Source organism: Lactuca saligna, chromosome 1 (genome assembly GCF_052625555.1).
Source record: "Lactuca saligna cultivar CGN05327 chromosome 1, ASM5262555v1, whole genome shotgun sequence".
Lineage (NCBI taxonomy): Eukaryota > Viridiplantae > Streptophyta > Magnoliopsida > Asterales > Asteraceae > Lactuca > Lactuca saligna.
In genome coordinates this window covers 148,891,268-148,918,632 of record NC_136417.1, presented here as the reverse complement: position 1 = coordinate 148,918,632, position 27,365 = coordinate 148,891,268, and the positions used below count along the sequence as shown (strand labels likewise).

Sequence of the window (27,365 nt, the reverse complement as noted above, 5' to 3'; positions counted from 1 at the left end):
TTTGACCTTGAAGGTGCCATTGTTGCAAGGAAGGCGAAGAGCTAGCCAAGGGAAGCAAGAAGGAGCCACTTCTGTGGGTTTGAAGTCCAGAGCATCACTTTTGTGGTAATAAATCCGAGTTACCTTCTTGTTTGTTGTTGTTTATCTAGATTTAGGGTTTGTTGAACCCTTTTATGGCAAGATTTAGTGTCCTTTTGGTCCCTTATGAGGTTGGAACCATAGATCTGGACCCTTAGAGGTCCAGAGTGTCCCTTTACCCAAGCTTTTTGGGAATCAATGGAGGCTTTGGATTGGAATCCTCATGCCTTAGGTCAAAAACTCCATTATTGAGCTATAAGGTGTGTTATGAGCACCAAGAGAGGAGCTTTACGTGATGAATCAGTCGAGGGAGGCCATATCTATAGTTTTTGGAAGCAGATCTGACCTTAGAAGCGAGTTGGAGTGGTTGCATGGCATGGACTCGCCAAGTCTGTTCATCCGACTCGGCGAGTAGCTTGAAGATTTCCTTGGGAGTGCTCAGCGAGTGGTCCAATCGAGTCTTGGGTAGACTCACTGAGTCAGGGTGAGTTGGAGAGGGATGATGAGTGGACTGAGTCAAACTTGGACTCGCCGAGTTGTCCTTGAGACTCGACGAGTTGAGTCGGGGTGGCCCCGCGACTCATTCAGGTGAAACTCGTCGAGTAAAGGGGGGGATACTCGACGGGTAGTAAGAGGATTTCAGAGGGTTGGTGAAAACGTCTAGACTCGCCGAGTCGCCTTGGTACTCGCCGAGTCCGGTCAGAGTTGACCGTTGACCGATGACCGTTGACCGTTGACCTGTGTTAACTTCTTATAGATAGTCAACCTTAGAGATATAAAGTGTTAATTAGAAAAAAAAATGTTATAGGAGGATTAGAGCTCGGAGGATCGACCACGAGGGATTTCCAGGATTCGTGAGATACCGAGATACGCGAGGTGAGTCTTCTCACTATACTATATTACCTTGAGTAGGTAACCAGAGTTATGTGATAGAATATTTGTATGCTATGTGTGTTATGTGTTGTACTGCATTATTTCTATGTGATTCATGTAGTGCATGTTTATCAGAGTTAGAACCTGAGGGTTCACAGAATTTGGGTGCACGGACCCACAGAGTTATAGCCTCGAGTGGCTAATATGTGTTATATGTGGTATTTTGGGGAACTCACTAAGCCTTGTGCTTACAGTGTTTGATGTTATTGTTTCAGGTACTAGTGACGACCGCGGGAAGACGCCGGCTTGATCCGTACACACACACTCGGAGTTTTTATATTGTGATCTTGGGATTTTGTATTAACCTATATTGGATAATTAATATGGTTGTTTGATGAATATTAATCGAATTATGTTTTATAAGAAAATCGAAAAATTTGTTTTGAAATTTACGGTGTTACAATTTGGTATCAGAGCCTTGGTTTGAGGGATTCGGGTACACCTTCGTGAGTATTTGAACTCAAACTGAGGAATTGGAAAAATATTTTCAAAAGAAAACCTAACTTTTCTAAGAGTAAAAGATTTTCTTGAAAAAGAAACAAATTCTAGGAAGAAACGTGTGTACGATCAGTCAGCGCCCGAACGGTGAATTCCCAAAATACCTTTATATTACGTGATATTAATATTGATATGATGTATCTGCATGCTAGAGTAGGCTAGGTATTGCTAATAGGACTAGAGTGGCCTGATTTGTGATGCCTTAGCCTAGGGAGGGGTGAGCTGCTATGAGATGCTGAGAGTGAGTAGGTAGCAGCAAGGGGTTTATGAGAGATATATTAGAGAGTGGTCTGCGCATGATAGAGTACTTAGGAATTGGGATCCAAAGAGGAAGGTTTGGGGTGTGTACTGAGACGGTGTGGACAGTAGTATTGGGCCCGTACTACTGAAAGCACCGGGGCAGTACATAGTCCAAATAAGAATCTTGGGATACCAAGAATCAAGGAGGGGTGGATTGTCGAGTGTAAGAATGTTCGAGTGAATTCTAATTTATCGCATGTTGTATTTCAGAGGTTGATCATGGTGAGGACACGTCATATGCCGGAGGGTGCCGGAGCAAGTGATGAGGAGATTCGACAGATCATTCATGAGGAGGTGGCTACGGTCATCAGAGCTGAGATACCAGAGATGTTCGGGTCTATTAAGACCGCACTGATTGAGACATTCGACGAGCGTTATGCCGCTCTTTCTGAGGCTGCTGTTGCAGCGGCTACCGCAGCGATCGCTGCGGCGAGACCCCAGGGAGGTGATGCGTCACTGTTTCGGGAGTTCAGCAACACCAAACCACCAGAGTTTGATGGTACACAGGATCCGGTGGCAGCTATGAGGTGGATATCTGATATGGAGGGGTGCTTCTTCACTTGCTCATCCCCTGAGCATCTGAAGGTTCGGTTCGCGCTGAACTAGCTTCGCTTGGGAGCGAAGGACTGGTGGAAGTTTGTGACGGCGCATTTCACGCCTACTGAGCTTTCGGCGGTGACCTGGGAGAGGTTCACTACCAAGTTCCGAGATGAGTACGTTCCCCAGGTGGAGAGGGAGCGTTTGGCACAGGAGTTTCTGACCCTCAAGCAGGGTACTGAGTTAGTTACAACGATCACGAGGATGTTTCACGAGAGGGCGATGTTCTACCCTGAGCACGTGTCCACTGAGTAGGCACGTATGAGCCGCTACCTGAGTATTTTGAGACGGGACATTCGGGAGTTCGCCGCGAACTCCTCGTATCGGACATTTGCTGAGCTTCAGGAAAATGCCCGGAAGAGGGAGATTGAGCTTGAGACTCTGGCCAGGGAGGAGGCGGAGTCTTTGGGGAGGGATCGGCGGCCGGCACAGCTCCAGCCGGCAGCCAAGCGGGCCAAGCCCGCTGATCCCAAACCCGGGAGCCAGAAGGGCCGCACTTGCGGGAAGTGCGGCAAGGGTCACGATGGAGTCTGTCAAGCAGGATCTTGCTACAAATGTGGCAAGGAGGGGCATATGGCCAAGGACTGCCCCAAGGGGTTTGCAGTGTGTTTTCACTGCAACCAGACCGGACACCGGAAGGCAGAGTGTCCGCTGCTGCGTGGAGCATCTCATGGATCTGCTCCCGCCGCCATCAGAGCTACAGAGAGTCGGCCCGTGAAGTCCGAGGCACCGAGAGCTCGAGGGAGAGCCTTTTAGCTGACTGCGGAAGAGGTCCGCGCTGCACCCGACGATGTGGCTGGTACGTTTCCTTTTATATATTTATTTTTGGTGTTGAGATATTATGCTATGCATAGGTACCTTCCTTGTGAACTCTGTGCCTTCTTTAGTGTTATTTGACTCGGGTGCGAGTCGGTCTTTTGTATCTTTGGCCTTTAGTCAGCATATCAGTGTTAGTCGTGAGGCATTGAGTCGGCCTCTGCGGGTTTCCATAGCCGTCGACAGAGTGATTTGTGCCACGGAGGTCCTCCGGGGATGTGTGTTAGAGATTTTTGGGGTTGAGCCGATCGATCTGGTTCCTATTGCGATGGGTGATGTCTATGTCATAGTGGGCATGGACTGGTTGAGCCGATTCGGCGTGGTTATCGACTGCGAGCGTCAGCTGGTGACCATACGAGATCCTAGTGGGGAAGTTCTTTTGGTATACGGCGAGGGTACACGTTCTGGATCAGCCTTTTGTTCGGCCGCTAGGGTGAGGCAGTGTTTACAGCAGGGCTGTAAGGGTTTTGTGGCGTATGTGATGGATACGTGAGTGATCTCCGAGAGACCGAGTTCAGTGGATGAAGTTCCAGTGGTGCGTGAGTTTCCAGATGTTTTTCCCGAGGAATTACCAGGTGTGCCTCCCGTGAGGCAAGTGGAGTTCGGTATCGATTTGGTTCCGGGAGCCGCGCCTATCGCTAAGGTGCCTTATCGTCTTGCACCTCCAAAGATGCAAGAGTTATCCTCGCAGCTTCAGGAGCTGCTGGGGAAGGGGTTTATTCGGCCGAGTAGCTCGCCGTGGGGAGCACCCATTCTGTTTGTGAAGAAGAAGGATGGCTCGCATCGAATTTGTATTGATTACCGAGAATTGAATAAGCTGACGGTCAAGAACCGTTACCCGTTGCCGAGGATCGACGATATATTCGATCAGTTGCAGGGAGCATCTTGGTTCTCCAAGATCGATTTGAGGTTGGGCTATCATCAGGTGAGAGTGCGGGACGAGGACGTCCAGAAGACAGCATTCATGACGCGTTATGGGCATTATGAGTTTGTGGTGATGCCTTTTGGGCTCACCAATGCCCCGACTGTGTTCATGGACCTCATGAACAGGGTATGCAGGCCGATGTTGGATCGATCGGTGATTGTGTTTATCGATGATATTCTGGTATATTCAAGATCTAGAGAGCAGCATGAGGAGCATTTGAGGCAAGTTCTTGGAGTTTTGAGATCGGAGAAACTTTATGCAAAGTTTTCCAAGTGCGATTTTTGGTTGCGGGAGGTCCAGTTTCTGGGGCACCTCGTTAATCAGAAAGGGATATTGGTCGATCCGGCCAAGGTTGACGCGGTGATGAGATGGGAGTTGCCAAAGTCACCCTTTGAGATCAGGAGCTTCCTTGGGTTGGCAGGGTACTATCATAGGTTTATCAAGGATTTCTCCAAGATCGCATTGCCACTCACCAGATTGACCCGGAAGGGTGTTACATTTTTATGGGGTCCCGAGCAGCAGATCTCCTTTGGGACGCTTTGCCAAAGGTTGTGCGAAGCTCCGGTATTAGCTCTTCCGGAAGGGATGGAAGATTTTGTGGTATTCTGTGATGCATCGATTTTAGGGCTGGGAGCAGTGCTGATGCAGAAGGGACATGTGATAGCATATGCATCGAGGCAATTGAAGCCTCATGAGACGAGATATCCCACACATGATTTAGAGTTGGGGGCAGTGGTGTTCGCTCTCAAGATTTGGCGGCACTACTTGTATGGGGTTCGTTGTACGATATACACGGACCATAAGAGCTTGAAGTACTTGATGGATCAGCCTAACCTAAATATGCGGCAGAGGAGGTGGTTAGATGTAGTCAAGGATTATGATTGCGAGATCTTGTACCACCCGGGCAAGGCTAATGTGGTAGCCGACGCCTTGAGTCGCAGGGCGGAGAGTACTCCACTGCGAGATGTATGTTTGAGATTGACCGTGATAGCTCCAGTTATGGACGCCATTCGTGGGGCACAGGCCGAGGTTGTGCATCCGGAGATACAGAAGAGAGAACGGGTCGTTGGTTTGGTTTCTGAGTTTGTGTCGGATAGTCGAGGGCTTATGACTTTTCAGGGCCAGATTTGGGTACCGTTTGTGGGCGGTACACGTACTACATTGATGGAGGAAGCTCATAGATCGAAATTTTCGATCCATCCCGGGGCTACAAAAATGTATTTGGATTTGAGGAAAGAGTATTGGTGGCCTTGTATGAAGAGGGACGTCGCATGGTTTGTCGAGAGGTGTTTGACCTGTCGAAGGGTGATGGCCGAGCACCAGAGATCGCATGGAAAGTTGTATCCATTGGAGGTTCCCGAGTGGAAGTGGGAACGGATCACTATGGATTTCATCACCAAATTGCTGAGGACTGCCAGAGGAGTTGATGCAATTTGGGTGATTGTGGATAGGTTGACAATGAGCGCTCACTTTCTTGCCATCAGTGAGAGTTCTTCGGCGGAGAAGTTGGCGGAGGTTTATGTGAGAGAAGTAGTATCTCGGCATGGGGTGCCGATCTCAATTGTTTCGGACCGTGATGTGCGCTTCACTTCCCGATTCTGGAAGAAATTTCATGAGGAGTTGGGTACTAAGCTGCATTTCAGTACCGCATATCACCCCCAGATAGACGGCCAGAGTGAGCGGACGATTCAGACGCTTGAGGACATGCTTCGAGCCTGTGTAATGGATTTTGGGAGTAGCTGGCATACGTATTTACCCTTGACAGAGTTTTCCTACAATAACAGCCATCATTCGAGCATCGGTATGCCGCCCTTTGAGCTGTTGTATGGTAGGAGGTGTCGGACTCCCATTTGTTGGGGTGAGGTTGGGCAGAGAGTGATGGGCAGTACAGAGATCGTGATTCAGACGACAGAGCAGATACAGCGGGTCAGACAGAGGTTATTGACCGCCCAGAGCCGACAAAAGAGTTATGCGGACAGGCGTCGGTCCGAGCTTGAATTTTAGGTCGGCGACTTCGTTCTCCTGAAGGTTTCTCCTTGGAAAGGGGTGATTCGGTTCAGGAAGAGGGGCAAGTTGGGGCCCCGGTTTATAGGTCCATTTCGTGTGACTGCGAGGGTAGGCTGGGTAGCCTATTGGTTGGAGTTGCCAGTAGAGTTAGGACAGATTCACGACACTTTTCATGTGTCGCAGTTGAGGAAGTGTATAGCCGATGAATCCGCAGTGGTTCCGTTAGAGGATATTCAGGTAGATGCAAGCCTGAATTATGCCGAGAGACCAGTGGCCATCAGGGATCGAAAGATCAAGGTTTTGAGAAACAAGGAGGTACCTCTGGTGTTGGTTCAGTGGCAACACCGAAGGGGATCAGAGATGACCTGGGAGCCAGAGCGTATGATGCAGGAGCAACATCCAGAACTGTTTTTAGAGCGAGACTTCAAGGGCGAAGTCTAGTCCTAGTGGGGGAGAGTTGTAACAGCCGGATTTTTATCAGGTATTTTTTTATTGTATTTTGTTGATTTGTGAGGGGGACTCGGCGAGTTGGAGCTTAGACTCGCCGAGTAGGGACGCGGATTTGGACGCGGGATCGCGCCTGGACTCGACGAGTCCAGGATATGGACTCGGCGAGTCCGCGCTGTGTAATGAAACCCTAATTTCTCGGGTTTGAGACTTATTTAAAGGACCTAATGGTCGTCATTTGTGCTCACCAGCCCCTTGAGTGAAACCCTAATCGAGTGTGAGCATTTGGAGCTAAGTAGGAGGCCATTTTTGACCTTGAAGGTGCCATTGTTGCAAGGAAGGCAAAGAGCTAGCCAAGGGAAGCAAGAAGGAGCCACTTCTGTGGGTTTGAAGTCCAGAGTATCACTTTTGTGGTAATAAATCCGAGTTACCTTCTTGTTTGTTGTTGTTTATCTAGATTTAGGGTTTGTTGAACCCTTTTATGGCAAGATTTAGTGTCCTTTTGGTCCCTTATGAGGTTGGAACCATAGATCTGGACCCTTAGAGGTCCAGAGTGTCCCTTTACCCAAGCTTTTTGGGAATCAATGGAGGCTTTGGATTGGAATCCTCATGCCTTAGGTCAAAAACTCCATTATTGAGCTATAGGGTGTGTTATGAGCACCAAGATAGGAGCTTTACGTGATGAATCAGTCGAGGGAGGCCAGATCTATAGTTTTTGGAAGCAGATCTGACCTTAGAAGCAAGTTGGAGTGGTTGCATAGCATGGACTCGCCGAGTCTGTTCATCCGACTCGGCGAGTAACTTGAAGATTGCCTTGGGACTGCTCAGCGAGTGGTCCAATCGAGTCTAGGGTAGACTCAGTGAGTCAGGGTGAGTTGGAGAGAGATGACGAGTGGACTGAGTCAAACTTGGACTCGCCGAGTTGTCCTTGAGATGCGGCGAGTTGAGTTGGGGTGGCCCCGCGATTCATTCAGGTGAAACTCGTTGAGTAAAGGGGGGGATACTCGATGGGTAGTAAGAGGATTTCAGAGGGTTGGTGAAAACGTCTAGACTCGCCGAGTCGCCTTGGTACTCGCCGAGTCTGGTCAGAGTTGACCGTTGACCGTTGACCAGAGTTGACCTGTGTTGACTTCTTATAGATAGTCAACCTTAGAGATATAAAGTGTTAATTAGAAACAAATAATGTTATAGGAGGATTAGATCTTGGAGGATCGAGCACGAGGGATTTCCAGGATCCGTGAGATACCGAGATACGCGAGGTGAGTCTTCTCACTATACTATATTACCTTGAGTAGGTAACCAGAGTTATGTGATAGAATATTTGTATGCTATGTGTGTTATGTGTTGTACTGCATTATTTCTATGTGATTCATGTAGTGCATGTTTATCAGAGTTAGAACCTGAGGGTTCACAGAGTTTGGGTGCACAGACCCACAGAGTTATAGCCTCGAGTGGCTAATATGTGTTATATGTGGTATTTTGGGGAACTCACTAAGCCTTGTGCTTACAGTGTTTGATGTTATTGTTTCAGGTACTAGTGACGACCGCGGGAAGGCACCGGCTTGATCCGTACACACACACTCGGAGTTTTTATATTGTGATCTTGGGATTTTGTATTAACCTATATTGGATAATTAATATGGTTGTTTGATGAATATTAATCGAATTATGTTTTATAAGAAAATCGAAAAATTTATTTTGAAATTTACGGTGTTACATTAAACAATACTTATATAACCCCTACTAATAGCCCAAGTATTTATTATAAGGTCCTAATAACATTACTATTGAATCGTAAGCTATACTAAAGATAGGTTAGGCGTAGCTCACTTACAACGAGTTTTTCTCAAAACTGGGCTTCACTAGAGCAGTGTTCCTGAGCCGAAAGGCTCTTCCTCTCGGAGCCGTCGGGCACTCCTGGGCTTCCGGCTCGTGCTAGGGAGGTTCCATAGGTTTTTCGGGGGTTTTCGAGGCTATAGAGAAGTTCTAGAGAGAGAGAGAGAGGGAATTTATGGGAGGTGTGAGGAATGAAGAGGGCTTCACCTCTTATTTATAGGTGTTGGAGGGTCACTCATGTCATGGATTTTTGATATTCACGTCGTGAGCTAGGCTGGCCATAGCCTGGTGATGACACGTGGCATCGCACATAGGGTGGAAATCAGCCGATTTTTAAAAAATTATAACATTCACATACAAACTCCGTCTTCAATGTGATTTATATTCACGTGTAGGTAAAAACAAGATCTACAACTTTCATTTAGACTTCGTCAGCTAATTCTCGATCGATCTTAAATTTAATAGTAGGAAGAGATTAGATTGTTAAATGACCGCGAGGAATTCGTAACTCCTTCTTACGGACTCCGTTTCATCTGTCTTTTTACTGTTGAGTTCCTATTAGTGAGATCTTCAACTCTCATTTAGGTCGCGTAAGCCAAAAACCGCTCAAACTAAAATTTGAGTTTCATGTCGTACACTACTAAGCTGAAACTACGAAAAATCATAACTTCCTCATACGAAGTAAGATTTGGGCATTCTTTTTATGTATGCTCTCAGTTTAACATATTCTACGACTTTCATTTAGATTACTAAGGCTAAAAGTCGCCCTATCATAAACTCACTATTTACGTCTGCCGGTGCCATGCCGGTTTTGCTGTAAAATTTCGACGGGCCATAACTTCTTGGTTATAACTCGGATTTCGGTGTTGTTTATATGTATGGAACCCTTGAGACATATTATACAACTTGGTTAATATTATTTATTGTAAATAATATTTTGTCTAAAAGTCATTTTTGACCCCTATTATCTCTAAATTGACTAGCCCGGATCTGTGGGCGTTACAATTATCTCCCCCTTAGGATGATTACGTCCCAGAATCATCAACGAAATAGGGCAGTATAATGACTCCATACATTATCTCTTCATCCTTGGTAATAATCGTAACTTCTATGTTTCTTCGAACGAGTATCTAACTCTAAAACTTCCTGACTGCACGCGGTGCTTGATCTTGCACCTGCTCCCTATCTCACGTTAGACTCCAAATTATGACCTTCACGTCACAATCTCGATCCTTACTGGAGACTCCTTCTTCTTCATAACAACTTAAGATAAGTTGTTTGATTTCCACAATAGAGCGATGGATCATGTTCCATTGACTTCTCATCATGTGTCGCCATGCTTAGATTCAGGTCTCTTAGAGTCAAATTCCGAAATGGAATACACTTTCCTTCATGTTCTAATGTGGTATAGTCACATTATAGCATGTAGTATTTCTAGCTACAAGCTTCTTACTTTAACGGTGATTCATGATACTCCTATTAGTTGCTTCGATTATCTTTTATTTCAATCTTCCAGCTTAAGTCAGATGCTACATCAAACTTGGTTCTCTGAACCACATCGCATATTCATCTTAGTCGGACTCGATTTGATATGACCACTAGGGTCAAAATAACAATCATCTTCTTAGTCATTACTGAAATGATGGTAACGATATACTTGAATAAAAGGGTATCATTTACTAGCTTCTTGGTAAACTTGTGACTTTCTCTGGTCCAAGCGTGAGTCCTGTGCTTCCGGTAGTATAGGCCTCTACTACCATTCACACTTACTAATACTCGTCCCAAGTATTGTCTCGCAGTTTTCCAAGTCACCATACAAGAAAATCACATAACAACTTAACACATCAGATAGCAAACGAAGGTTTTATATTATTCCTTGAAACGTTTACATCGGTGTTCAAGTTCACCCTAGACTATGCCTCTAATAGGTTACATCATACAATACTATGGATACTGCATAACTCGGTCTTCGGATATGAAGTCCTCATCCTTGATCCCTCACGTTGTTATCTGCTTCGTCGAGGATCATGTGAAATGCCCTTGGCTTTGGCGGTGCATTTGGCCTTGCTGCTTCGTTTTTCTTTGGGCAGTTCTTCGAAATATGCCCATCATTTCCACATTTGTAGCACTTCTTGTTGTCGAATGTACAATATCTAGAATAGTGACCGATCCGACCACACTTATAGCACGTCACTTCCCCATTGCATCTTCCAAAGTGCTTCTTCTTGCACTTCTCGCACCATCTTGGCTCATTTCCTCTTTCTCCTCCAGACTTCATAGATTTGCTCTCCTTTTTGGACCTTGAATATCCTTCAAACTTCCTCTTCTCTCCAATTTCAACCTTTCTGGTGGCTCTTCCCTTGATCATATCCTAAACAGACTTGGCAGCCCAGATAGCTGCCTCTAGAGTAAGCGCCTGGCGTACTGGCACCGTATACTCCCAAGAAAGTCCCTTTGTGTACTTTTTTATTTTTGTCATCTTGTCTGGGACAAGACGCAAGTCAAACTCCATTTTCTCAATGAAGTTGTTGGTCTAATCATTGATGGACATGCTTCCTTTCTTCAAAGTTAGGAATCGGTTCTCTAGCTCGAGCAGGTTTTGGGATGAACAGTACTTATGCTTGAATTGAACCAAAAACTCTACCCAAGTTAATTATAGGGGCTCATTAGGGCTTAGAGTCTTCCCCAGGGTGTTCCACCAGCGAACAACACCTCCTATGAATTGACGTACTACAAACGTGGTTTGTAGCTTGACTTTGCAACCACATGTCATGAAGGCTAATTCCATCTCTGAGATCCAATCCATGACTACGATCGGATCTTCCTTCCCAGTGAAAGTCGATGGCTTGCAAGTTAGAAAATCTTTGTACTTGCATCCATTCCTCTCGACTCCTTCATCTTGATTGTTCCTCCTAATCACCGGTGGATCAGCTTAACCAACGATCCTGCTGTCGTTCCCTTCCTCAGATTGCCCGTCATCCAGCTCGGGCTGTTCAATAGGCATCGTAAGTTCCTCTCGAGTTTATTGAAGTAAACGCCTTGTTTCCTCTATTTGACGATCCAACATCATATGGATCAACGCTTGAACTCCGTCCATCGTAATTGGCTCAGGAGTGGCTACTACAACAGGTATTTGCTCAATCATTGGTGGTTGATTCCTGTTTCCATTCACATTCCCAGCTCCACTGCGGGTTCTTGCCATTTCGATCTATTCACCAATTTAAACGTTCGGTGTGTAGCGACGAGAATTAGATAAGAAAGATTTTATGTACGATCAACGTTCAAATCTCGTTATCACTCTGAAAAGGTACATGTCGGTTCTAATACCGTAACTAAACGTTTAGAAATCTGAACATATAAAGTTACTAGATCCGGTCGGCAACAGACCATAGATCGAATCATACATTTAGCATCATAACTCATTTAGCACATAAAAGCATGTTAGGCATTTTCCCTAAATAAGCTAGTGCTTGTGTCTATTCACGTGTATTACCTAAGACACTTCTCACAATTATTGCTTAGCATTCTAAGTTGAAGTCTAGAAATAAATCCATATTTCTAGTTCGCTTAAACTAATGCTCTGATACCAACTGTGACATCCCCATTTTTACGACCAGAAAAGACCGATTTTGTTTATGCTTTATAAAAATCAGAGTACCTCTTTTAATAAAAATGTTGCGGAATTTGTTCCTAGTCAAACATGATAAATACGTTATCAAAGCATTTCCGAAGAAATGTATTTTTATTCATTTTAAAACATTTGGGATGTCATTGTCAATATAGAAACATAAGCATAAACAGAACTTACATTCATTTACACTAGTGATCAATATCTCCTTAATCTCTCAGTGTAATGTAACTTCACATCGTCACCTGTGATACAAGTAAACTAAGTGGGTCAGGTTGGGAAACCTGGTGAGTACATAGGGTTTTCAACCCACAATAATATAATTATTATGTTTAATCATCAAACAATTAACCCAATTACCAATCCCCATTATCTTCCTTATTCCTAAGTACCCTCCTTAACGATTTATCCTAAGGGTCGTCTCCTACATCATATTTACCTCTTATCTCCTTACATCGCATTTCCTTATTTGTTTGTTCCTAAGGACTCTCCCTAAGAATCATCACCTACATCGCATAGACAGTATTGATTCAGGGATTACTCCCTCAATACATGCCTAACAAGGGTTAGGGTATCATCGCATGAATACGTAGTTACAACATTGTCTGAACTCGTAATTCATAGTAAGGGGTTAGAGTATCATTGCATGAATACGTGGTTACAACATCGCCTGAACTCATAATTCATAGTAAGGGGTTAGAGTATCATCGCATGAATACATAGTTAAAACATTACCTGAACTCGTGATTCATCACCTACAGGTTATGAGCCTGTTGGTGTTTCCACGGGGTTGTCTATAATAATTCGTGGTCGCCATCTATACTCTGGTAGATGATTACATTTCCAAATTTCCGGACAAGGTTATAGTATATTTCATCCTACATCATCGATTCATCATCACCTATCTATACTCACCTAATTATCATCACCTTCCTATCATCACCTATCTTTCATCATTTTATTTTATCACACATCAACTATTTCATTTACCCATGTTTTATCCCAACATATTTGTAGATATAAAATAAATATATACTTTACATCATTTAAAACATGTATAAAATCATTCATCCAGCATAGACAACAACTATCCAGATAATATGCACACATGACACCTAATTTATATAAAATACTTCATATCTATGTGTAAGATGAAAGTAACTATGCACTCACTTTGTAAGGTGGTGAGTCGGCACTCGGACAACACTACGTTACTCTTAAAACATTTATCCCTTGACGAAACCTAGTATCATTACCACTAGAGTTTAGTCTATTATTCACCGACACTAATTAATAGTCTAGCTATTATTGCTATTATATAAGTGTTAACTAATAGTTATATAACCCATACTAATAGCCCAAGTATTTATTATAAGGTCCTAATAACATTGCTATGTTGAATCATAAGCTATACTAAAGATAGGTTAGGCGTAGCTCACTTACAGCAAGTTTTTCTCAAAACCGAGCGTCACTGGAGCAGTGTTCCTGAGTCGAAAGGCTCTTCCTCTCGGAGCCGTCGGGCACTTCGGGGCTTCCGCCTCGTGATAGGGAGGTTCCTTAGGTTCTTCGAGGGGGTTTCGGGGCTAGAGAGAAGTTCTAGAGAGAGAAGGAAGTTATGGGAGGTGTGAGGAATGAAGAGGGCTTCACCTCTTATTTATAGGGGTTGGAGGGTCACTCATGTCATGTATTTTTGATATTCACATCATGAGCTAGGCTGGCTACAGCCAGCCACAGCCTGGTGCTGACACGTGGTATCGCACACAGGGTGGAAATCAGCCGATTTTTTAAAATTTATAACTTTCGCATACAAACTCCGTCTTCGACGTGCTTTATATCCACGTGTAGGTAAAAACAAGATCTACAACTTTCATTTAGACTCCGTCAGCTAATTCTCGATCGATCTTAAATTTAATAGTAGAAAGAGATTATACTGTTAAACGACCGCGAAGAATTCGTAACTCCTTCATATGGACTCCGTTTGCATCTGTCTTTTTACCGTTGAGTTCCTATTAATGAGATCTTCAACTCTCATTTAGGTCGCGTATGCCAAAAACCGCTCGAACTAAAATTCGAGTTTCGGGTCGTACACTACTAAGCTGAAACTTCGAAAAATCATAACTTCCTCATATGAAGTCAGATTTGGGCGTTCTTTTTATGTATGCTCTCAGGTTAACATATTCTACTAATTTCATTTAGATTACTAAGGTTAAAAGTCGCTCTATCATAAACTCACTATTTACGTCTCCCGGTATCGTGGCGGTTTTGCCCTAAAACTTCGACGGGCCATAACTTCTTCGTTATCTCGGATTTAGGCGTTCTTTATATGTACGGAACCTTTAAGACATATTATAGAACTTGGTTAATACTATTTATTCTAAATAATCTTTTGTCGAAAAGTCGTTTTCGACCCCTATTATCTCTAAATTGACTAGCCTTGATCTGCGAGCGTCACAGTATATGATCCAAACCAAACTTCACGAAGCTATTTTATCAGAGAGACACAATTACCATCGCCTGAAAACCTAATAAAATCAAACCGTTTCCCCAATTTTGATAGTTTTTTAGCGATAAACACACCAACTATCTTACCCAAGCGACTACAAGCTCGACCACATAGCCTATGAGTGTCTTCGACTTGAACTGAGTCCGAAAAATTAGTCATAAAGAGGGAGATTATATCTAAAATTACGTGAGTAGTTCTTGGTTCTTGGCAGCTTTGATGATCCCTACGATTACCATGCACGTTCACATTCCTATTGCGATGACTGACTATCGTCAAAGAGTCATCTCCCATCTTGGTTCTTAGTACACTATTTTAGTGGAATGGTGTTTAAAGTGGTTATCCTTATATGACATTAACCATAATAATAATAATGCTTTAATAGGTTTGCCGTCCGTCTGTCCGTGTACCATGACTCGTTATTTTTGGCAGTTGTGGTAGATCATATTTTGTTTATCGTTTTCAACGTAGTCGGATTTTCAAAAAAAAAAAAAAAAAAAAAAATTTGGAGCATGTTGGGCCCGCATATTATGAAATTAGAGGGTTGTTGGATTTGCTCTAATACATACACATGAGATGAGATTAAAAGGACAATCAAATTCAAAGATTTGCTTCCCTACTACATGTGCCTCGTTGGAGTTAATAGACAAAATTATTTTGTGGGCGAATTATTTTTTAATTCCAAACTAAAATTTTACTTTATCAAAAAAATAATTTAAGCTTTTCCTAAAGGGCGTGGCCTACAACCCTACACTGTCCTTAGTGCAACGTTATCATCTACTTTTGGCGTACAAATAATTTTTCAAATTTTTGTAGAATAAACCTTTTGATTTGGAAAGATACTGAACTTGAATTTGAACGAAGAATACAATTGACAAATTGACAAATTTAATGTGACATCCTCTCCTCTATTCCTTATATATATACCACATGTAATTAACAAACTACCCACTTCTTCATCTCTTTCCCATGAATCATCCTTCCAAAATGCAATACCATCTCATCAAAATCTTCATCATCTTCATCCTAACTCTCATCTTTTATGATGGTTGCGAGGCATTGGGGAAAGGGACTCTGGCTGGTGGTTGGAAACCAATTCCCGATGTCACTGACCCTCTAGTGGTGGACATCGGGAAGTTTGCAGTGGATGAGCATGACAAGAAGAACCATGCGACTCTAAAATTCAGGAAAGTTCTTAGTGGAGAAAGCCAAGTGGTTGCAGGAATGGATTACAATCTCACAATTATGGTTGTCAATGGTGGTCTAGTGCTAAATTATGTGGCTGTTGTTTGGGATAAGCCAGGGCAGAAATTTAGGCAGTTAGTGTCGTTCAAGGGACCTATTTGAGGAAGGAAGTTGAGGTTGTATACTTGTATGGGTGTATTATGTAATCGCAAATAAAGAGAAAGAAAGATAAATGGTTCATACATCAAGTTGAAGTTGTTGTTAGAGGTGTGCATTCAATTCAATTCAATTCAAACTAACCAATCTAATTGAAACTGATCTAAGAAAATCGTATATCCCATTTTAATTAGATCAGTAAGTTAAAAAAACCAATATAAAGACATGACAAAAAGCAAACTGATTCAATCCAATTAACTGTCATCCCCTTATATTCATTTTATGTATCATCCAATGTTACAACAAATCATATTAAATTTATTAATATATACATTTATACTTCATCCCATATTTATTGTTTATTTTTTATTTTTGAAGTCTTTATTTTTCAATTTTAACTGTATAATATTTTTGTTTTAAATGTTTTTTCATTGTTATATGTTTCATCAAGCAATACATAGCACAAAATAAAATATTTAACGTCAAAGATAATGAATAAAAACTTCAAAAGTTAAAAATGGATAATAATTATGGGACGGATGATGTATATTTTAAATGTTTAAAAAAAATTAAGACTAAAAATGTAATAAAAACTTTCGGACATTGTTATATTCTCATCAGTCTAACAAGTAGTTAATTGGTAATTTTACATATAACTTTTTTTCCGATTTTTTTTTTTTTTTTTTTTGAACCAGTAATATTATTAATAAAGAAATTATTCCCACTAGCAAACTGCTAGCTAAGATGTTTGCATACAATAATTCAAATACAAAGCAGAGGGGATAAGTTCCATGTGTTCCGTTCTATACTACCTCTATCTCCTCTATGTTTCACCCAAACATACGTTAATAACTTTATAGCAGCAACAATCCTCTCCGGATTCACTTCAACTTTTTTAAAAACTCGATCATTTCGAGCTTTCCACAAGGACCATAACGTTTCGAATAATATCACAGTTAGAATGTCCTTTTTAGGGCAGTTACCTCAATTGGAAGCATAATCAATGATGTTCAAAACTGACTGGAATTCATTCTTCAGAAGACCACACAAATGAAGAATAGATTGTATTACTGACCTCGCCATTGTGCATGAAGCAAGGATATGATCACCAGTTTCGTCCGACGTTTTACATCGTCCGACGTTTTACATACATCACAAATCGTTGATGCTAAGTCAATTCCTCTGTTTTTGAGTGCCACCACTGAAGGAATTCGATTTTGCTTTGCTCTCCATACAAAGCCCAGAACTTTTTTTGGAATCAAATTAAGCCATGGGAAGTTCCCGTCACATACTAGGTAGGAAGCCCTTTCAGTTCTATCCCGAAGGGCAGCTATGCAGAACCCTCCATCTTTTACAAAGGAAGATACCCAAGTAACGTTATTCTCTTCATAACGCATTATTTCTTTGAAAGAAATATTGATCTTCTCCAACTTTTTTCCGCTTTTTACTATATTATTCCATACACTACTACAAGGGTTTTTGGCGCACAAACGATTAGACTCCCCCATCAGGTTATGAATTCCAGTGATGATCGATACCCATAAGGAATGGGTTTCACATTTTAGCCGCCGCAACCACTTGGTTAGTAGTGCCAAGTTTAAAGATCGGATTGAACCGATACCCATACCACCAACTGATTTTGGAGTTGTCAACTTATCCTAAGCCACCTAGTTTATACTATTTCACAGGTAGGGTGACAAATAAATTTCCTACGACTTTTTTCCAAGGAATTGATGACACTAGCGGGGGCTCCAAATATGGATAGGAAGTATGTGGGAAGACTTCCAAGTACAACTTTAGCAATAGTGATTCTTCCACAAAAACTAAGGGTTTTGCCTTCCAGATTGAGAGTTTTGATTTCAGTCTTTCCAAGATCGGCTTCCATGCGGCTATATGATTCATATTAGATCCTACCAGGACACCGAGGTAGGTGAACGGTAAAGTTGCAGGTTCACAACCGAGAGGTCATTTGTAACACCCCGTTTTAAATAGAATAATTAAATCGTTAGTGGGGTGTTGGTTCCGGGGTGCCAAATGATATACTTTTGATTTTCGAGGGTTAAAAGTGTAAATCTAGGACTTGATTTGTAAGATTTTCAGAAGGAGGGGTTAAATGGTAATTTATGGATCTTAATTGAGAATAATTTGTAGAGGAGGGGTGTGTCACATCCCAAAACCAAGAACGGCGGAAATGTTCTGGGACGGAGGACGTCATGTAAAGTATCACAACAGTGTAAAGTAGTAAACAAGCAACAACATCATCCATTGCATTAATAGTATAATTTTAATACAAGTGTGTTCTTTCATAGAATAAGACATGAAACTAAGTAATCAAAATAAAAGGCGAGTCTTGACTGCTCCGTCTTCTCAAAACCTGGTCATCGTACCTGTCTAGTGGTGACCTGAGAATACAAGTTATTTTGAAAGCATAGATCATCATTTAAGCTGGTGAATTCATAAGTATTTTAGTGTCATTGATTTGTAAAAACTGTAAAGAAAATACTTGTAAATGTTAAAAGAAAAAGTTTGTTTATGTATGAAAACCCTAGAAAATCCCATATTTCCTATTAGTATAAAAAGTAGTCTTCTACCAAGACCCGACTGTTTTGAAGGTTTGAACATCTGTAAAAATGAAGGTTTTTCCCCTGTATAACTATTATTATGAAAATATAATATACTTCATCGCTTATGTGAATGTGTCACAAGATAAAAGTAATAGGGAAAAATTATATAATTATTGATATCGTATCAAAATATATTATACCTCATCGTTTATGTGAACGTGTCACAAAGTAAAGGCAACAAGGAAAATTGTATAATCCTTGGAATCGTATCCATTTGTCTAGGATAAACACAGAGTAGTAAATCGCCGAACAGTACAACCTAGAACATCTGAAGATGAACAGTCCCGTTGTAGCTAGCAGCCAGGTGTAAAATGGTCAGTCCCGTAGTGAGTAGTGTATGTACTAGTGTATCTTCATATAGTATACAATAGTGTCTCTTCATATAGTATGTAATAGTGTCTCTTCATATAGTATGTAATAGTGTCTCTTCATATAGTGTGTACTATTGTCTCTTCATATAATGTGTATTAGTGTCTCTTCATATAGTGTGTATTAGTGTCTCTTCATATAGTGTGTAGTATATTTGTATAGACTCATGAATGAACTGACTCTTGTGTGATTCCTTGTACTAAGAACAGTAAATAGTATCACCTAAACTATACCCATTATAGTTACAAGTAATGTATGTATATGAATAAATGAAAGTATGCCTTTGCTACCCAAAGGTACTGAACTGACTGATAAAAATTTTATGTCTATATATTTATACATAATATATAACTAATATTTTAGACGACATTCGGACAAATAACTGATACCCTAAGGCCACATCCAAACAAGGAAAAGGAATTAAAGCGAGTTAGCAGTCCTAAGTACTTTAAACATTACTTATATAACTATACATATATAGGCACACATTTGACAATATAAAAGTTTAAAAGAAGTTTTGTAAAACATTTGAAAAGTTTAATAATAAGACTTGATGACTTGATGTCAATTTAAAAAACGATTTAAAAGCAGTTTGTTTGATATAAACAATTTAGAGCATAAGAAATCCTTTGTTTAAAAACACAGTTATAACAGAATTTAAAAGGAAACATATAGTATGTAAGACAGTTTGATAAAGAGTTTAACATGTAAAAACGTTTCAGAAATCATTTTGAAGTAGTTTGCTTGTTAAAACAGCTGAAAGTGTAGTAAATCCATAGTTTGATAGTTATTAATCACATGTGATTGATATAATAACTATCATGATTCAACTTGTATTCCCCCCCCCCCTCCCCCGCCATAAAAGCATTTAAAAACATTTAAAAGGTTATTTAAGGGGTATGAACTCACCTGAGTGAGTGGATTGGATGGAAGTGTTGGATAAGGTGCTAGGTGTCAAGTCAAGACTTGAACACACACACAATGATCCTATTAAAATATAAAGATATATATATATGTATATAATTAGTGATTATAACACTAATTAGACAAGTATAAACACCCTAGAACATGGAAAACACTTGGATTTAAGTGTTATAATGACTTAGGGTTGCATCTAAGGGTTGTAAGGCATTGTTATTGAGTTTATGACCCAACGACCACTCTCCATGGAGTTTACGGCCAAGGGTTTATGGCCCTAGTGGGTTTATGACCGTAAACCCATGGGAAGCTCCCCAAATTCGTGTGTTAAGGTCCTTAGTGTTGGGTTTTGAGGAATCTAACACTTCCTAAGTGTGCATGCAACCCTAATAAACCTTGGATCTATGTTTATCTAAATACATGTAAAATAATAATTTTCCAAGGTTCATAACCTATCTAACATGGCATGGGGTACTTTTAAACATAAAAGAATTAGATGAGATTACATACCATTTTGATGAGTTTGATTCTTAAGGAGTTCGAGGGCCAAGCACCAATAGTGTGAATGCCTCAAATGGAATCACAAATCACCACAAAGTCTTGAAAAACTTTAAGAGAGTGTATACTAACTACAATTTTCGGCCACAAACAGACACACACACTAGTGGCTATTTCATGCAACATGACCATGCTTATATAGTGTACATGATTAGGGTGAAACCCTAATAACCCATGACCTTTCCTTTTCCAAGGATCCATGGGTTAAAAGCTCCATGGACCATCCATGGACTTCCATACAAGCCTAGCCCATTAACAAATGGGTGTTACCCACACCACATAAAATCAATAGCCCACAATCTAATTAGTCTTCCTTTTAATCTCTAAATTAATTCATAATTAATTTAAGACTAAGACTAATTAAATAACATGACTTCATATTAATATATTATAACTTATAACATATTAATAATCATATGTGTATGACTCTCATAAAATTATCCATAAATAGTTTGGATGAAATGCAACCCAAATGGACCATGTCGGGTTGGGTCAAGTATATACCAAATAAGTTATGGACTTAGACACGTTATCCAACAGACTCCCACTTGAATAAGTCTAATAACTGTATTTGCCTATTACTTCATGAACCAACCAGCAATCGTAGCTCTCGAAAACTCTGTTGAACTATGAAGCGCCATTTTAAGATAAGTGATCATATAATCCTCTGTTCTCATGATATCAGCCGGACAAACACATGGAACTATGTCTTGCTTATTTTCTGGCAGTTGTTTCTCGATTTCCGATTCGTTTGACAAAGAACTCAACTGAACACATCAATTTAGTTCTGACCGGTCCTGGTACATGGGTCAACACAAAATCAACGAGCGGCCCATATATCGCTTCTATTTCTAGAAGGAACAGATAAACTTCGACTCATATACTTTTTCTACTACTTGTTAAATTGTACACAAAGGCACGTTTTATAACATCAAGTTACTGATGCGTTTACGTGTAATCAATGCACAACCAAGTCATAGGTAACAACTCATATCTCTAGGTTTGAAGACTTATATGATATTACCGTCTCACGATCACTCGAGATAAATTCCATGAAGTGATACAAGTGAGCGTGGGTTTATTCCAATACTCATAACTTATGAGTACTCATGAACGTTGTAGAAACCATTGCCTTGTCTAAACACTTTTAGCCATCTACAAACCCAATTCATGACAATCTTGATTCGTACCTACTTCCGACGTATGACCGATTATGGAGGTTTAAATAAATTAATTATTCTGGAAGTCAAAACATGCAAAGCTGAAACAATTGTAAATAATTGACAATGATAGCAACACCTTACTCATAAATAAATCACAATTTTATTCATCATCAAATGTCGATTGCATTTTACAAGTTTCAGAGAATCTATCTAATCTGTAAAACTAATATCGTCCCTCAGCCCGATGCGCCTCGCATGCTGAAAATGCTTAGCCCTCGTCAGTCCCTTTGTAAGGGGATCCGCAGGGTTCTCATCTGACGATATCCTCTTTGCCACGAGGAGTCCTTCTTGTATCTTATGTCTTATGAAGTGATATTTTCTATCAATGTGTCGGGATCTCCCATGATCTCTCGGTTCTTTAGCTAAAGCAACCGCACTATTGTTGTCACAGAAAATTTCCATAGGCTCCTTAATAGCTGGCACAACTCCAAGGTCTCCGATGAAGTTCTTCAACCATATTGCCTCCTTCGCTACTTCACTCGCTGCTATATACTCTGATTCACAAGTCGAATCAGCCACTGTCTCCTGCTTGGAACTCTTCCAAGAGATTTCCCCTCCATTTAAGGTAAAGACCCAGCCCGACTTAGAGCGAAAGTTATCCCTATCAGTCTGAAAACTAGCATCACTATACCCTAATACTCTCAAGTCATCACTCCCACCAAGGGTAAGTATCCAATCCTTAGTCCTCCGCAGGTACTTGAGAATGTTTTTTACCGCAGTCCAATGAGCCTTGCCAGGGTTCCCCTGATACCTGCTTACCATGCTCAAAGCAAAGGCCACATCAGGGCGGGTACAAGTCATAGCATACATGATCGAGCCAACAGCGGAAGCATACGGTAATTGGCTCATCTCAGCTATCTCTGCCTCTGTACTCAGACTCTGAGTCTTACTCAGCTTGGTATTGCTTTGGATCGGTAAATCTCCTTTCTTGAAATTCTACATGTTGAACCTTTTCAACAGTTTATCCAAGTAGGTACTCTGACTAAATCCAATTAGTATTTTACTCCTTTCTCTTAATATCCTTATCCCTAAGATATAGGCAGCTTCCCCTAGGTTCTTCATAGCAAAGCACTTCCCAAGCCAGGACTTAACCTCCTGCAAGGTTGGGATGTCATTTCCTATAAGTAGTATGTCATCCACATACAGCACCAAGAAGCTAACTATACTCCCACCAATTGATTCTTGAATTTCTTCAAGATCAATTTGCCTCCCACTGTCTCCTTGGCTTATAAATTCTCTCTCACGAAAGACCCCTCTTCTTGCTAGAAAGACCACATTCTCACTGGGTCTGTAGAAGAGGTAACCGAAGGATTTCTGTGGGTAGCCGATGAAAATACACCTTTCACTTTGGGGTTCAAGGTTATCATGAGATTCACGCCTCATGAAAGCTTCGCAACCCTAAATTTTGATGTGGTCCAAATTGGGAACCTTCCCAGTCCACATCTCATGAGGTGTTTTGGCAACCTTCTTTGTAGGGACTAGATTAAGGATATGGGCGGCAGTCTCTAAGGCATACCCCCAAAAAGAGATTGGTAGCGAAGCTCGACTCATCATAGAGTGAACCATGTCTAACAAGGTTCGATTATGCCTCTCAGCTACACCATTTAGCTGTGGTGTCCTGGGAGGAGTTAATTGTGAGACAATCCCACACTCCTTAAGATAGTCAAGGAACTCGGTACTAAGATACTCACCACCTCGATCGGATCGAAGCATCTTAATGTTCCTGCCCAATTGATTTTCTACTTCCTTTTTGAATTCCTTAAACTTTTCAAAGGTTTCTGACTTATGTTTGATTAAGTAGACATACCCATATCTACTAAAATCATCAATAAAAGTCACATAATACCGATTAGCATCCCTTGTGGTGGTTTTGAATGGTCCACATACATCAATATGTATTAGGTCCAACAAACCCTCACCCCTTTCACAACTTCCAGTGAAGGGTGATTTTGTCATCTTTCCAAGTAGACAAGACTCACAACTATCATTCGATTTAAGGTCGAATGACTCCAAGACACCACTCTTTTGGAGTTGGCCTATGTGTTTCTTGTTTACATGTCCAAGACGACAATGCCACAATGATGCTTTATCTAGGCTAGTAGAAGAATCAATATACAACACATTATTTCCTAAGTTGTCTACAATCGACACAGTTTCATACACATCATCACAAGGTAATGCTTTAAAATAAAACACGTTATTAAAGAAAGCATTAATACCACCACATTCATTATCAAACGAAAAGGTAAAACCTTGTTTGTACAAAGCATGAAAGGAAATAATATTCCTCGCCATTTCAGACGAGTACACACATTTATTGAAATCTAATTTTAACCCATTATTTAGCAACAAAGTATAAACTCCAATCATGGAAACAGGTGAAGCCTTCCTATTCCCCATGATCAAGTTTATCTTCCCGTGCTCCACATCCTCACTTCTTCTTAGGCCCTGCAAATCAGAACATATGTGAATACCACATCCTGTATCAAGCACCCAAGAGTTAGAATATGGTGAGTTATTAGACAATATTGTGTAAATACCTGCATGGGTGGGTTTCACTTTCCCATCCTTCAGATCCTGCAAGTATTTAGGGTAGCTTCGCTTCTAGTACTGCCCGTTGTCCTGACAATAGTAGCAATCAGCATCCTTGGGAATGGTAGAAGGAGTGACAGAACTGCTCTTGGTCCTTGATGAGGACCCTTCAAGAGACTTTCCCTTGGTACCCTTCGAAGGGTGCTTCCTCTTTTTCCCTTTGCCTTGACCGATAGCCAAAACAGGGGTAGATGTTGGAGTAGGAGTAGTAAAGGTAACAACCGACTTGCCCTTAAGACCAGTTTCAGCGGTCTTCAAGAGTCCTTGAAGCTTGCTAAGGGTAACTTCCTCCTTGTTCATATGATATGTCATACGAAAATGGTCATAACAAGAAGGTAAGGAGTGCAAAATGATGTCAAATAAGTTATGGACTTAGACACTTTATCCAACATGGACGTGGTAAAGGATTACGATTGTGAGATCCTGTACCACCCGGGTAAGGCTAATGTTGTAGCTGATGCCTTGAGCCATAGGGCGGAGAGAGCCCCGATCCGAGATGTTTGGATGAGATTGATAGTGATGACTCCGGTGTGGGACACCATTCGTGGGGCCCAAGCGGAGACCGTAAGACCGGAGAACCGAAAAATGGAGCAAGTGATCAGACAAGTATCGGAGTTCGTTACCGATAATCGAGGACTTATGACCTTCCAGGGTCGGGTCTGGGTACCGTTTGTAGACGGAACGCGTACCATCTTGTCACACCCCAAAACCGAGAATGGAGGAATACGTTCTCGGGTGGAGGACTTCATGTTCAGTATCATAACAATGCATAACAGTAAAAAAAAAAAAAAGCAACAACATTCATCACATTAATATGTAAATTTCAATACATGTGTGTTCTGTACATTTTCGTAGACACCAAAAGTATGAACAAAATAAAGATGAGTCTTATATGTGCTCCATCCTCTCAAAAACCGCACCCGTACCTGTTTATTTCTGACGTGAGAATACAAGTTATTTTGAAAACGAATATCAGCATAAAGCTGGTGAGATCATAAGTATTTAGTGTCATTGTTTGTATAAAAATGTATGCAACTCGCTTAGTATGCCATTTATTAACAAGGTTTGAAGATGTTTTAATCCCTAGAAAATCCCATATTTTCCAGCAAAAGTAGTCTTCCACCACGACTTAGTGATTTGTAAAGCCGTTTCTTTGAACTTATAATTAGTTTTATTATGAACGTATCAGAAGTGATAAATACAGTTTTATACTTGTTCATTGTAGAGAAATAACATAGTTTTACCCCAGTAGTATCCCTGCTGGTGAAATGTATTAGTGAATGTAAACTTCGGATAGTATTATTCGTGTACACTCCTCGGGATGTGTGTTTAATCGAATGTGAGCTCGTATGTAACCATACTAAGTGATAGTAGTGTAGTGATTGACCCTCCAGGTCACCAATAGGGTAGTAGTGTTTGTCATCCTTCGGCCTAAGAGGCTCGGACTGTAGCTAGTAGTCGGGATGGGCGAAAATATACGTCCCGTATAGATCTATACACGTAGTGGTCACTCTCTCTCCAGCAGGCGGTAGATATTGGACAATCGCATAGCGATAGGTCGTACAAAGAGATAGTGCATCACATTCTGTTGTAGTATTTTCTTTCGTATGATATATAGTGTTCTATTAGTATACTTTGTACAGTTCTTTTGATGTAGTTTATAGTATTTCTTCTTGTAATGATTAGTGCTTCCTTAGTACAATGTATAGTGTTCTCCTTATATCGTATATTGTACATATAGTCTTGTAATTGTACTGGTCATAATGTGTATCATACTAATATCAGAAACGAGTGGTAGTCATAACTATACATATAATAGTTAAATTGAGTACTTGACTGAGTGTCTTTGTTATGTAAAGGCATCGAACTAGAGTGAAAACTTTTATGTCTAACGAAAATATACAAGATATATAACTAAGTATTAAACGACATTCGGACTGATAACCTAACACCCTAAGTCCACAATCAAACAAGAACAAAAAATAAGGCCAATTATCAGTTCTAAGTCCTTCAATACTTACTTATATAAATATATTAGAGTAAACATAATTTAGAAATAATTTAAGGTTTGAAATCAATGAAAATCAGTTTCGAGACGATTGATTTTTGAAAATGAGGTTAATAAACATTTGAAATAAATTTACTGACAAGATATTGTAGAAACTCCTTTTAATAGTAAGTCTTAATCATGTATGATTGATACTGTAATGTATCGAATTCAACTTGTACCCCCCCCCCCTCATAAAAGTAGTCAAAAACAATTGAAAGGTTAGTTAAGGGGGTATGAACTCACCGTTGAAGGTAGGGTTCGAGTATGCGAGTCGTATGAGTGTCGAGTGTTAACAGATTCTCTCCCTATTAATTATATGATGACACATATATAAGTTAAATTTAAGGTGTTTCACGGCTAAACGTGATCGGAAATCCCTCCTAAGGGCTTGTAATCACTAGGGCTAAGTGTCCCGTATTATATACTCAATGATCTATGTAAGTTTAAGGCCAAAAATGGGTATTAAGGTTTGTGTATGGCCATAAGGGTGAGTGTGTGGCTGAAGTACGCGACCAGATTTGTGAGTGAGGCTGCACACTAGAGTGTGCGGCCGTACAGGGTGTGTGTGCGGCCGTACACAGGGGTGTGCAGCCGTACACTCCTTGCTTGAGTCCCAGTCGTTGAGTGTGTGGCCTTACTCTCACTTTAGAGGGTATTATGAGTGTGTGTGGCCACCTGATGAAGGTGTGCGGCCGCAATCCTTCATGGGATGAAGAACATGAAGAACATTATGAGTTTGAGGCTTGGATTCAAGTGTTTTACCTCTATGATAAGCTAAATGATGGTGTTCCTCACGTTTTGGAGGCCTTCTAGGTGTTCTTGGGTGGTTTTCTAGAGAGAGAAAGTATAGAGAGAAAGGATGCAGCCAAAAGTGGATGGAAGGGGGTCCTCCACTTTATATAGGGTTGAGTGTGAGGCTAGAGGGGTTTGCTGTTGGTTGTGCCGTTGGCTTGGCCGCACACACCTCTCTTGGTGGTTTTGGTTGGATTTTGTGATGCAACACCCATCCTAATCCTTCCAAATGTCCATATCTATGATATATTAAGCCTAAAACACTAGCGTGGACTCAATTTATTATTAAAAGATGCTAATTTCACGTGGATTATAGATATATGGATCAATTTC

General features: G+C 40.9%; 1 pseudogene; it reads left to right on the top strand.

The window, feature by feature from the left end:
• Window positions 1-15,552: 15,552 nt before the first annotated feature.
• On the top strand, window positions 15,553-15,912 carry LOC145012516 (cysteine proteinase inhibitor 5 pseudogene; annotated as a pseudogene).
• The last annotated feature ends 11,453 nt before the right edge of the window (window positions 15,913-27,365 follow it).